General features: G+C 33.3%; 1 long non-coding RNA gene across 1 annotated transcript; it reads right to left on the reverse strand.

The window, feature by feature from the left end:
• Window positions 1-9,296: 9,296 nt before the first annotated feature.
• LOC139877045 (uncharacterized) lies at window positions 9,297-11,405 on the reverse strand. Its single transcript, XR_011768440.1, has 4 exons — window positions 11,173-11,405; window positions 10,965-11,029; window positions 10,459-10,876; window positions 9,297-10,044 (listed from the first exon to the last, which is right to left on the reverse strand). It is a non-coding gene; the product is annotated as an uncharacterized lncRNA (long non-coding RNA).
• Between the last annotated feature and the right edge of the window lie 2,094 nt (window positions 11,406-13,499).

Below are 13,499 nucleotides of genomic sequence, written 5' to 3' on the forward strand. Positions count from 1 at the left end.
TGAAGCTTTTAATTAGGTGTGTCCGGTCCCACTTTTACTTTTGTTACGATGTGATTATCGAGACTAAAAAAGTGTGTTTGACTGGTCGTATACTCTCTTTATAATCTATCTGCATCCCAGCTAACATTTACGATATCTGACCATGTTCTATTTGTTACAGTATGACTTATTCACTGAACGTACTATTGGGATTTGTGATAACTTCTGTTAAATAAATTATATAATATACGAGTAAATTATTGTTAATTATCAAAGGCGATAATTATGATCCAAAGATTTTATAATTCGATACTAAGGCCACTCCCTATCGTAACTAAACTATTCATCCTCTTAACCTTTCACATCAGCGCCACATCAACACCAATAGTATCATATAACTAACTCATAATTAAACACTTCATATAATGGCTAAAATAATATTCATCTTAATATACAACGTATAAGCAATAAAGCATCAAGTCCAACAATAAAAAGCCACTGGACCCACAACTCCTATAACTAAACTTAAAACTTCCGTTAAATTCATGGTGGATGCGGGTAACTAAAGCGGGTAACTAGCTCGTGTCTATGGTTAGTTACGGATAATGACGGGTAATGAACGGGTAATGAGCGGGTAATGAACTATAGGGAGTGGTCTAAGGCCACTCCCTATCGTAACTAAACTATTCATCCTCTTAACCTTCCACATCAGCGCCACATCAACATCAATATCCTATAAATAACTCATAACTAAACACTCCCTATCATGGCTAAAACAATACCCCTCTTAATATATAATGTACAAGCAATAAAGCATCAAGTCCAACAATAAAAACTCACTGGGACCCACAATTCCTATAACTAACCAAAACTCTTCCATTAAATCCATGGTGAGTGCGGGTAACTAACGCGGATAACTAAGCCGTGCATATGGTTCATTACGGGTAACTACGGGTAATGAGCGGGTAATGACGGATAATGGAACCATAGGGGGTGGTCTAATAGCTTATGCTTATTTTATTTTTCATAAATATAAAGCAATTGTAAACTTATACTCTCTCGGACACTGATTAATTGTACAGTATTTATTTTCTAAAATAAAATAAAATTTTAATGAAGTTTACAATATGACAAAATTATGCCGTTAATACATGTGGTTTGTTCACATTTACATCATAACATCTAAAATAATTTCTTTGCGTAGTTGGTACCTCAGTTTTGCTTAACTATTGTGGTTGGCACCCCAACCTAACAGCCGTCAAAGTTTAATGGTTAACTCCTCACATTATACAATCATAAAAGTACAAGGACTATTGTGTAATAAAATAGAAGTTTATGGACTATCTACTTCACCTTCCTTTTTCTATCCAGCATCTCGATTAAAAGCGTATAAGTTGCCACAGAGTACGACACCTTCCTGTCATTAAATCCAAGGTCATCTCTACTTCACTAAACTCTGAATTCTTTAAATGTGAAAACATCAACGTATTATATGCATACACACTCGATTTAACCCCTTTAATAATCATTTCATTTAGATAAAGTTATAAAAGTGATTAATATGACACATTCATTTCATGATTGAATGAAGTACCACTGAAATCGTGTAAAAGTCCCACCCTTTAACTTTGGTAACAAAAAATTATGGAGTAAATAAAAGCTTAATTACACAATCGTCGGCTAATGTTTGCCTTTTGCCATTTTGATTCCATTTCCATATCCATCTTGCGCCTACCTGGAACATTATGCATAGTTACATTGACATCGCTCCATTTATACATGTTTTATCTCACGATATCTCCCTCACTTTGTTCGATATTTGACAATCTTGGAGCCTATTTTGTGTGCTATCGAGCTAAATGGCAATTTGAGGGCTAGGGACTTGATTTGGTGTAAAATTGATCAAATCTTGATCAAAAGTGACTAAGAAAATGGCAAGTGCAGAATTCAGCATCAAAAGCGCCGCTCCTCAACTAAGAGCGTCGTTCCTGTGGAGCAAAAGCGCCGCACCTACCATCAAAAGCGACGTTCTTATGCACGATTTAGCTCCATTTTCCACCAGTGGCCAGAAGCACCGTTCTTACAGCCAAAAGCGCCGCTCCTATCCAGGCAAAAGCGGCGCTCCTAAAGCAAAAGCGCCGCCCCTGAAAAAAGCCAAAAGCGGCGTTCCTGACCAAAAGCGCCGCTCCTCACTTAAGCCAAAAGCGCCGCTCCTGAGTCAAAAGCGGCGCTCATGTCGCTGTTTCAGCCCAGATTTTCAGCACTATAAAAGGAACAAAATTAGGTTATTTTGGGAGAGTCTTGGTGTATGTTTAGAGAGCAACTATTTCAACTCCGAAAAACATTTACAAAACCCTAATTTCATCATCAATTGGTGTTTGAAGGTGGATTCAAGGAAGCTAGCTCAAGATTCATTATAGATTGACTCTAGATCTTTATCTTTTGTATTTTGGGTTGTAATCTCTACTTTTCTTTACATATTTTGAATCTATTGCTTGTAATAACTTTAAGATGATGGTTGTTTATGTTTCTATGCTTATTATTTGTTTAATCTTAGCCATGATCGGCTAAATCTCTTGTATTTGCTTATCTATGAATCTCTAATGCAAGTGGTTGTCCCAAAATCAATTGAATAATGTTGTTTGAATGAATTACATGATCATGTGTTATTGTGTTAGCTAAAGATCCATTGCTATGAGTTTGTTTTAGGCTTTACTTTGATTACATATGTTGAGTAGCTCTCTTAGTGATTTGAGAAGTGAATCAATGTGTGCTTCAACACCTTGAGTGATCTAGACAACTAGCTTAAGAATTTCAAGTGATTGTGTTCTTGATCTATGTTAGTTTTCAATTGGCCTTTAGTCAACATAGTAGTGCCGATTATCTTAAGTGATTTCGATAGTTGGGGTTTTTAAGTGATTTCAGCCCAAGCATAATCTCAATAATCAAATAATGCTTAACTTGATCTTAGAATACAATACTTATGTGAATTCGCGGAGTGTTATTCGATTTAAGGTTTGGTAGTGATGCTAAACATTTAATAGTTCAACAACTAGTGCGATAGCAATTTGGGTAAAACGGGGCAATCTAAGCATAGAGAGGATTAGATAAGTGAACACTACTTAGTTAATTTGATTTAAGTTCTTAATATCTCGTTACTTGTTATTTGCTATTAGTTTACTTGTTAAGTTTAAGTTTGTTTAATTGTGCATGTTTTAGTTGTTAATCAAAATCAATCAAATCCTCCCAATCAAACAAACTCTAGGACAATTGATAGTTTCAAATATTCGACTTACACCGCTCTCTTGGGACGAACTTGATAAGAATACTTACATTGAAGTGCTATAATAATCGGGTTCTAAGTGCTCGTTAGTTGTGTGTGCTTATTTGTACTGTTTGAATCATATATAAATTTAGAGGGTAAAAGATGCATATCACGCACATCATCAATCATACATGAAAACAATTTATGAAATGAGTTCTCAATCCCTAAACTTCTACTTTATTACACTAGTAGTCCTTTGACTTTTATAATTGTATAATGTGAGAAGTTAACCATTAAACTTTGACGGCAGTTAAGTTGGGGTGCCAACCACGATAGTTAAGCAAAACTGAGACACCAACTACACAAATAAAAAAGTTTAGATTTATGATGCAAATATGAACAAACCACAAGTACCAACGACATAATTTTTTCTTACAATATTCTCCTTAATAAAATTAATTAAATTATAAAAGTTGGAGACCTTTCTAATTAACTGACTGAGAGTAAAAGCGTAAAGTTATAAAAAGTAAAGTACAATGTAGTAATGACATTTTTTAAACTATGTATTTTTTGTCTGGGTACAATTAATCTTAAACAGAAGGAGTATGATTGACGGTTATGAAATTTCTTGTGAACGCTCAAGTTTAATCTTCATAAGAATAAGTTAATTTTTTGAGGTTTATCTTTGACAAAAAAAAAAAAAAAATGACGTTGGTCCTTAAACTTTGTACTAAATAGCTTAGGTAACCTTAAACCATTTTTTTGACTTCGTTGACCTCGAACTATTAAGATATCTCATGGACGACCTTGGACTTAATAGACGTTAATTTTATCCCGTTAAATGAGATCATATGACAAGCACATGAGGATTTTTTGTCATCTCCCAAATAGAATTTCTACTCCGAAAGCAAGTAAATACGTCATTTTTCCAGCTGTTATCGTTGGTGATCCGCACGGATTCCCTACCGCAACATTATCTACATATTTGTTAGGTACTCCATTTGGATTACTTTCACTTTTAATCTTCTATATAGTCATATAAAGCTCTAAAATGATGGTGTCATCATTAAACTAATTATCCTTTAATTTTACTTAATGATGATGTTATTATTAATTAATTAAAAATAATTATTAATTAATTCTTAATCTATTTGAATCATAAATATTATAGATAGAGATTATTCAATTTAAAATATTATTATTGTATTATCACTTAGAATATTAAATTTTTAATTATTTTAATTCTTACTCTATTTAGTTATAACTATAAGATAGTTTATTTATAAATAGAATATATTTTATTAATCTATATATATTTTAAATCACGTTTTCAATTTAAAAATGACACAATACTCTTTACCTAATTATTAACTAAAATAACTTAATATTACATACTGATAACATTAAAATATAAAATATAGTTATTTGAAGATATGATTATATTTAATTACTTAATTTTAATATTATTTTCAAATCTGGAAGAAAATCTCGAATGACATGGTATTATAAATTTTTAAGAAACTCCAATATTAACACGTTGAAAAAAAAACTTACATATCGAAAGAAGAAGTTTGCCACATAAACCGATACATGTCACCACCATATTCTCATCAGTTAATATGTAAAAACATCTTATAACGGACTCATGGTTGATAAATGAAGTTAAAATAATTATCTGATAGGTTAAGTAAATCAATATGTTTCTAAAAACAACGACAAATTTTTTAATCACAATACGTGGTTTCACGAGTCATTAAACTAAATGACTTTTGCATTTACATTAACTTAATACTTAAACATATCATTAAACTATTTCATTTAAATAAACTCGTGGTTTCACGGGTCATTTCACTAGTTAGTATTATACGCCTATAAGATACCTATTATAAAAACTTATATCTATAATATTAATAAATTATATTATATTATATATTATACTAGCTTAAGACTCGCGAATTCGTAGGGTTTCTTTAGGAATAAATCAAAAATTAAATTGATAGAATAAATATATTTTATATAGTATGTGTTAGGTTGTTAAGAGATCAAATCAGTTAAAGTAGTAATATTAAATTATTGATAATAAATTTAGCAATTTATAACATGAAAAACAATACAAATAATACAAAGTTGATCATGTTGTTTAACCGATAGTTGTTGGCAATGGTTGGTTGATGATAACTATCACTTCTAGTTCTTTGTCTTCTTGTTTTGATACTTCCAATCTGCACAAATGACCTATAAATAAAGAAGTGAGAATAGATTGATCCAGCCCACTTCAACCTACAAACAAAGAAGCTAGAATATGCGCAATTCACCTTATTTGACCATGAAAAAAATGAGAGAAAAAACTTGCTAATGCACAGTACATATTCTCCATATGTTATTTTGATAGAATATCGAAAATCAACTTTTTTTAAAGGATGTATTTCATTAAAAACACGCAAGGAACGTGAATCAATACAAAGAGGAAACAGAACAAAAGCAACAACAGAAGAACATGAACACTAAAAAACAAACGCCTATAGCTTTACTAAGCTTGTTGGTTCAGATTTCTAAGCTTCAAAGTCCTCTCTTATCAATTCCGCAATGTTAGATAACCATAGAAATGTCAGGTAACGTAGACGTTCCATAGCATTCTCCTTAAGAATTGCTCCTCTTTGATCACTTGTTCCATATACCAACTTATTTCTCCACTTCCAAATTAGCCACAATAGGACGTACCTTGAAGCGAGGGCCACCTTGTTTACATTATCCGCTCCAAAATCATAGTTGGCGAAACTGATCACATTGTTAATACCACACAGAGTTGGCTCTTGAGAATTCCACCAAGATAGATAATCACGCCATAGGGGAATCATATACGTACATGAAGTGAAGACATGATCACTGATTTCCGGATTTGATTCGCATAACGCGCATAGATTAGATGGAAGCACCACTCCATGCTTCTCCAGATTGACCATAGTCGCCACTTTATCCATTGACAATCTCCATATAAATATATTATTTTTTTTGGGATACATGGGAGCCAAAGAAACTGAGCAAGGTTAGAGGTGGACTGCATCAACTTCTCATCTAATAATGCTGAAAAGGTTTTAACCCTGAATTTCCCATTTGAACTAAGAGCCCATCTCCATCCATCCTCACTATTACTAAGATGTGAGGCATTTTTTAGTTTCTCCTCTATTTTCGTCAGTTCAGAGTTGGCCCTTCCTCTTATCGTATTGCTCCAATTCCATAAACCAACTAATCTCACTTCACCATCACTTACTCTCGCTGCAACTGATGCGCTTGGATTACAATCTGTGACGATCGCTCCAAATCCATATGGACGAACACGTCATTCATTGATTTCATTGCGAGGTATTTGACCTCTATATGATACGTTTTGTAAACATTGCATTCTTTTGAAAAGGCATACCATAAATGAATATTTAAATCAAAGGTTTTCGACATCTGATGATTCCAACATATAGACAACCACCGTGATATAATAGTTTACAATAATACTTCCGTTGATAATGCAGTCAAAATAAGATAGATGGTGATGATTTGTGAATGCAACGTTTTCTCGAATTAAGCATGTATGACTCCATGCACATATCTTGTATAACATATAAGCAAACAGCGGAAGACTTCTAGGGAACCTGAGAATAAACATGCTAACAAGTGTCAACACAAAGGTTGGTGAGTTCATAGTTTTAATGTTTCGTATAATCTGTATATAAAGGTGAATCACAAGATTTCAGTTGTTTCATCCAGAAACGTTTATCAAAATATTCTACGAAATTGAGCACCCTGGTAACTAAACTTTAACGCATATATAATAAGTACCCATGTTTTAATATACATGCAACCAACATGTACAATACACACAAACCAACGTGTACTAAACTCAAATAGCATACGTCTGTTTTATAGTTCAGGCTAGGGTTTCTATACCTGGAACAGACGGGGATGTCAAGCCCTATGGATCCATATACCACTATTCGCGCACACCAGTTCTTATAACCGGCAGTTACTAGTTACCAAAGCTAAGGAATTTTCGATTCAAACTCGGTGTAGAATTTAGTATGTACTTGTATCCATTGCGTTTAAAATAAAGTGCATGTATTCTCAGCCCAAAAATATAGATTGCAAAAGCAATTAAAAAGGGAGCATATGAAACTCACCTTAGCAGCACATAAAGTTGTTCACTGAATTGTGACCGAAACTCGGAATACCCAAATAACTGTAGATCTAAACCTAGAGAACATATGTTGGTCAATAAATATTTAACAAGCTAGGTCTGGTCATAGTGTATCACAATCCTAATGCTCGAGATCGACACACAAAAGTTATCCAAAGTCGTTTCAAAATGTCAATTTTGACAATAGTTCAACAAAACGAGACAAACCTTATATAAGGATTCATTTACTCGGTTGGTAATATTCAAAAATTCAATTTATCAATCTTACAAACAAGTTGTTTAAATATTAATTGCAAATTCAAAAGTAATTCCAATTAACGTCAATCATAATTCAGTTGACCATATCTTTTGATTCGTTCATCGAAATTACGCGATTTCTAAATGAAAAGTTATTGATTTTTCGCCAGCTTTCCAAAAACATGCATATCATATACCTTTTATCAGTAATATATGTATTTAATTCGTGATTCATCATAAACTGTTTAACGACGAAACTTAGCATACAAGCATGCATAAATATATATACTCGAGCACTAGACATGAATACACAAATAATATATAAAAGATAAGATATGAATGCACACGTATCAATATTGTGATTCAATATTGCAGGAAAGTACGTAGACGCAACAGAGATGATAAATACTAGGTTTGACTTGCGAACAGTACCCATGAATATTACCCATAACCTCCATAGCTATAACACATAGTTTCCTTAGCTCTATCCCGCTTGAAAACCCATTTGGACATCACTCCGTCGTAATATTTTACGTATATTATTATTTTTGTATCGTAAAAATAATAATACTAATACTATTAATAATAAGATTAATAATAATAATCTTAATAATAATAATAATAATAATAATAATAATAATAATAATAATAATAATAATAATAATTAATAAAATAAATACGGAGTAAAATGAATTGAATCAGAAGTAGAAATGGTCGAGCTTTTATAGTGTTGGCCTGAAATTGCCTGTCATGCAATCGCATGGTTTACTAGGCTTCTGGCCATGCGATCGCATGGCCACCTGTCTCCAGCTCACATCTTTTTGTTTCTTTGTTCGTCGACATAATTTTATAATATATATAATATAAATAATTTAAATTAATTAATTATATATTATATTATATTCTCGTGTATAGGTGACTTGTAATTTTTATTCCGATGTCTTGTACGTTTACGTTCGACTTATGTCCCGCTTTCGGTTTCTCGAACGCATTTTCGTACGCTTAGAAAACTAGTACTTTTCGTTACGCGACGTGTACCTTTATCAAAAATTAAACTTAATCATTGATAAACTATGTCACTCGAAGTGTAGCTTTAATCAATTAAGTGTTTTGGTTATTTGCTTCTATAAATCATCATCTCGTAGTATATACATATACATATATACATTTTTATTTTGAAATAGTGTTTACTGTAGCAAAGTCACTGTAGCAAAGTTTTTTTACTGTAGCAAATAATGATTTTTCGAAAACACTGTAGCTTTTCGGGTACTATAGCAATTCAAAAATACTGTAGCAAATTAGTGTTTTACTGGTTCATCTTAAACGTTTTAGTTAACTTATCTAAATATCAATCGAATCAATAATCGAATGTTACTATCGTTTACTAAATAACTTGAAATCATATATATATATATATATATATATATATATATATATATATATATATATATATATATATATATATTGTTCGCTTCGAGAACAGTCTAAGAATAATTGATTACATGAATATAGTTCCAAAACTTTCGTGACTCAACATTACAGACTTTGCTTATCGTGTCGAAAACATTAAATCATTTAAAGATAAAGTTTAAATTTGGTCAAAAATTTCCATGTTGTCACACAATCCAACGAAAATAATCTATAAAGATAAAGCTTAGCGGAGCTGACTTGTTAGGTAACCAAACCTCCTTCCAAAATAGTGTGGACGATCCATTACCCACTCTGCGAGCAAAGGAATTAGAAAAAGCAATACCCCATATATCTATCTCCTTCCCGCATTTAAAAATACCCGTTCAAGGACCTAATTTACAGTTAACAGAGGCCGAGATACCTTAACTTAGCCCACCATTAGTACCATAAATCGATGTGATGACTTGAGCCCAAAGTGACTCCTTCTCGGTTTTGAAAATCCACCACCACTTCGCCATTAGACTTCGATTTTTGGCATGTAGACTGCCAATACCAAGTCCTCCAAAGGCTTTGTTTGCAAGCGATAAATTTCAGTTAACCCAAGTAATTGAATTTCGATCAAAGGTGTTCCATCAGAATTTTCTTATAAACGCTTCAAGAGCATTAATTCCATAAGAAACAGCTTACGTTTATCCCTTTTAAAGGAGTTAAAACATATGTTTCAACACACAAGCATTGACTTTATAAGGCTGCAAATCAAAATTAGTCATTCATCTTTGTAATCTGTTCATAACAAATCTGAGGTAGTTCAAAATTATTCTAATACACCATCCATTACAATTTTAGAAACTGACTTCCACATGTCAATTCTGCCTCAAACTTGACCATCAATGACTTTCTGCTTCTATAAAATTTTATAGAAGTTTACTTCTTGCTTACAAAAACCATCATAGTACTTCAAAGGCTGTTTGAAAAAGCATATAAACAACCATAATTAAGAAATATAAAGACACAAGATTCAAGTATAAATTAGCAATTTATTGGCAATCTGGAGATGGTCATATAGCAACAGTAATGAACCAAACCACTATGATACAATTATAGTGATTCAACAGTAACAACCATAGATACATTTTATGAAAATGAAAAGACCTTTAAGAAAACCTAATTGCTGGAGCGAGCAACTAAAATTAAAATAAAGATGAATCAAAAAACATATTAACCTAATGATTTCAGAATTTGTCATAAATACAATCCATAGTCCTAAAATCCATTACCAAGCCAAATTCAACGCACAATTACAGCTTCACAAACATCAAATACTAACAAACAACCCACAAAATAAACTCAAAAATGTATAAAGGAAAGTAAAACAAACCTTCGCAACACGTTCAAGAGTTACATCTTCGGTAATTACAATGGTCCTGAGCGTTACATCAAGAAAACCATTTTTTAACCAAATAAACTTGCCCAACTAAATATCATCTGAGTGACTCACCACCTTAGCACCACTTGATGCAACAAACTTCAACTAACTTCATCTAACTTCTAGAACTAATCTAATCATATAAGAAAAATCCACTTGGTAGTTGCAACCCCACAATCCAACCCTCTGTTTCCACCATAGGTAATAGAAATCCTATGTGAGTTTTTCAAAAACATCCAGAAGAAGTTCGAATATGCAATTAACTTCACAAATAACCATAACCAAAATTAAATACTTATCTGGCACCGTATTTTGGGTTTCGTTTCATCCACCGTCTCCATGTTTGAAGTACCTCCTTGTTTGCAGTGTACTGATATAACTCACAGAATTAAAAACACAATTTTTTAAAAGAAACATAAGAATTGTAGATGAAGATTTCATATCTATGAAATTGGTACCTAGAAGAATATAGGTAGCGTGTAAATAACGAAGCAAACCGTCTTTCCATCATCTTTTTTCGATTCTGAAAAACCACAAAAACGCATCTTGGTTACATATATGATAAACTTTTCCTAAAGATCAATTTTTTCAGTTAATATGCATCTTCGATTACATGATTCGCTAGATTTAATTATTAATCGATTAAATAATAGATGAATTGATTACCTGATCCATTAGACTATACGATTCGATGTATTGCATAATCCTCTCAAATCTTCGAAGTTAGATGATGATATGCTTTTAATTTCATCAGGATTTATTGTTTTGGATTCAACTTCATGGAAGAAAGCTAGGTTTTCCTTTAGTGAATATGGTGAATGAAAGTGAATTTGTGATTCCCTAAATTGAATTTTGATGAACCCCGTTTTCTATTTTTCATCCCGTCTTTTTTTTAATGTGTAAGGGCATTTTAGTCTCAATATTGTTAAACTTGAAGATTATGATGTCATAATCATGATATGGAGATTTTAATGGTCTAGATTTAAAGGTAATTAGAAATAGAAGGTTGTGATTAGTTTTTATTAGATAAGATGACTTATTTTTATGTTTGTAATTATATATAGTAGAGATAGAGATAGACATACACAGATTTACACCTCTATACATCATGACTTTTGTACAAAAATTATTGGAATGCTAAGAACTTGATACGATGTGTTTTTCTAGGGTTTATGAATAGTTTTGATTGTATTATAACATGGAAATTGATGATACAAATATAATAATCATGAATTGTAATAATAATAATAATAATAATAATAATGATAATAATAATAATTTGGGTTCCCTGGGTTTTGTGTGAAAGAGATGTTTTGATGGAATGAGGGTTGTAGCAGCTAGCAGGAAGATTTTGGGAGAAGATAGAGTCTGTATCATTTTTCAATTCAATTTGTGCCCACAAGGTGTTTGTTAAAAGTCCCATATGAGTTTTATCGTGGCTTCATGGTTATAATTTTATTGGTGTATGGGGATTTTGTCTCTGTCAACAACTAAAGGTTGTGTACAGTTATGTCGCATGCCACAGTGAAGTTTCATTGTCCATTTGTGGGTCTTAGTGGCTGTCAAAATGGGAGTGGGATATCACTCGACATTGTCCCTGAGGCTGATGTTACTTTTAGGCGTATGGGGATTTGGTTATGTGGTGTTTGCTTCAAAACACACACGGTACGTGCTAAGTGCCGTCATGGTAGGGGCCAGGATGTGCCGCCCCCCGATGAGGGAAATGGTGTTGTTCGTTTTGTGCTTCATAATTTTTCCAAGCCACTAGCTCCCTCTTCTCCTGCTCGACTTTGTATTGAGGATGGTTCGGTGCGTGATCATAATGATGGTTTTGACGTGGCTCTCCTTGATCGGTTGTTCTCTAAGGGGTTTCGCACGGTTAAGTCTATCCCTCCCAAGTGTCGTTTGGGGTTTTCTCGAATTTTGAAAGGTGCTCTTGATAAGGTGATCTCTAAGCCTGATGACATTTCTAGTTGGGTCTCTTTGTTGGTGTTACCCCTTTGTACCCTTAAAACCTTTCAGCCACGAAGTAGTCGTGAGTCTAGGTCTTCGATAAAGCGTCGGCATCAGGAAGAGAATATTTCCCGTGCTATTTGCTCTTGGGGGACAGCGGGTGGGAGTTTACAGCTTGTGAGGGAGTATTTGGCAGAGGATTCTCCTATGTTGTCAGTGGTTGATGATGAGGTCCTTGATTTGGAAGAGCGTAATATTAAGCAGTGTCGTAGGAAGATTTGTGATGGCCATTACACCACTGCAGCTCGTGTTCTTTCTTCATCAGGCGTTGCTCCTTATAATGACGCCACACTGGCGGACTTGCTGTCTAAGCACCCTTCTTCTATAGCTCCATCCTTGCCTGATATGACGGTTGATCACCTTCACCTCGTTACGACTTCTGCTGTTGTTTTGGGCCAGATTAAAAGTTTTCCTCGGGGCACTTCATGTGGTAGGTGTCACACCCCCAGTTAGGGCCTGGGTGAAATGTGACTTAATATCAAATCAACCAACATATTATAATATACGAGAACAATACTAAATGATAAAACAAACTTTATTGAGCACGCAGCGGAAAATGAAACGTAGTTACAATGATAGGAGTAACAATAATGGAAATGTTCACATGCAGAAGTAATAAATGCGATATCTCTTGATCCTATGTCCAAGTAGCATCACATAAGCAGTAAGTATAAGAGCTTGAATCAAACAGCACCTGAGACAAAACATGCTAAAGTGTCAACCAAAAGGTTGAGTGAAGTTCATAGGTTTAACAAATAAGTTTGACCGTTTGTTTTAGACCACAAGATTTAATTTGTAAGGTTGATCTCCCGCAGGATCAAAAAGTTATGCCAGTGCGTGATATTTAGACTAAACGTTCAAGTTTGCCCCATGACAAGTTGTGTCTGTCCTTGTCGGTTTAATTTCATTATCAAGTAATACAAAGACTGAGTCAAATGTATCGGGGACGTTACTCCCGATAGGCCTACCCCCAATAAATA

The sequence above is a fragment of the Rutidosis leptorrhynchoides genome, chromosome 1 (genome assembly GCF_046630445.1).
Source record: "Rutidosis leptorrhynchoides isolate AG116_Rl617_1_P2 chromosome 1, CSIRO_AGI_Rlap_v1, whole genome shotgun sequence".
Classification (NCBI taxonomy): domain Eukaryota; kingdom Viridiplantae; phylum Streptophyta; class Magnoliopsida; order Asterales; family Asteraceae; genus Rutidosis; species Rutidosis leptorrhynchoides.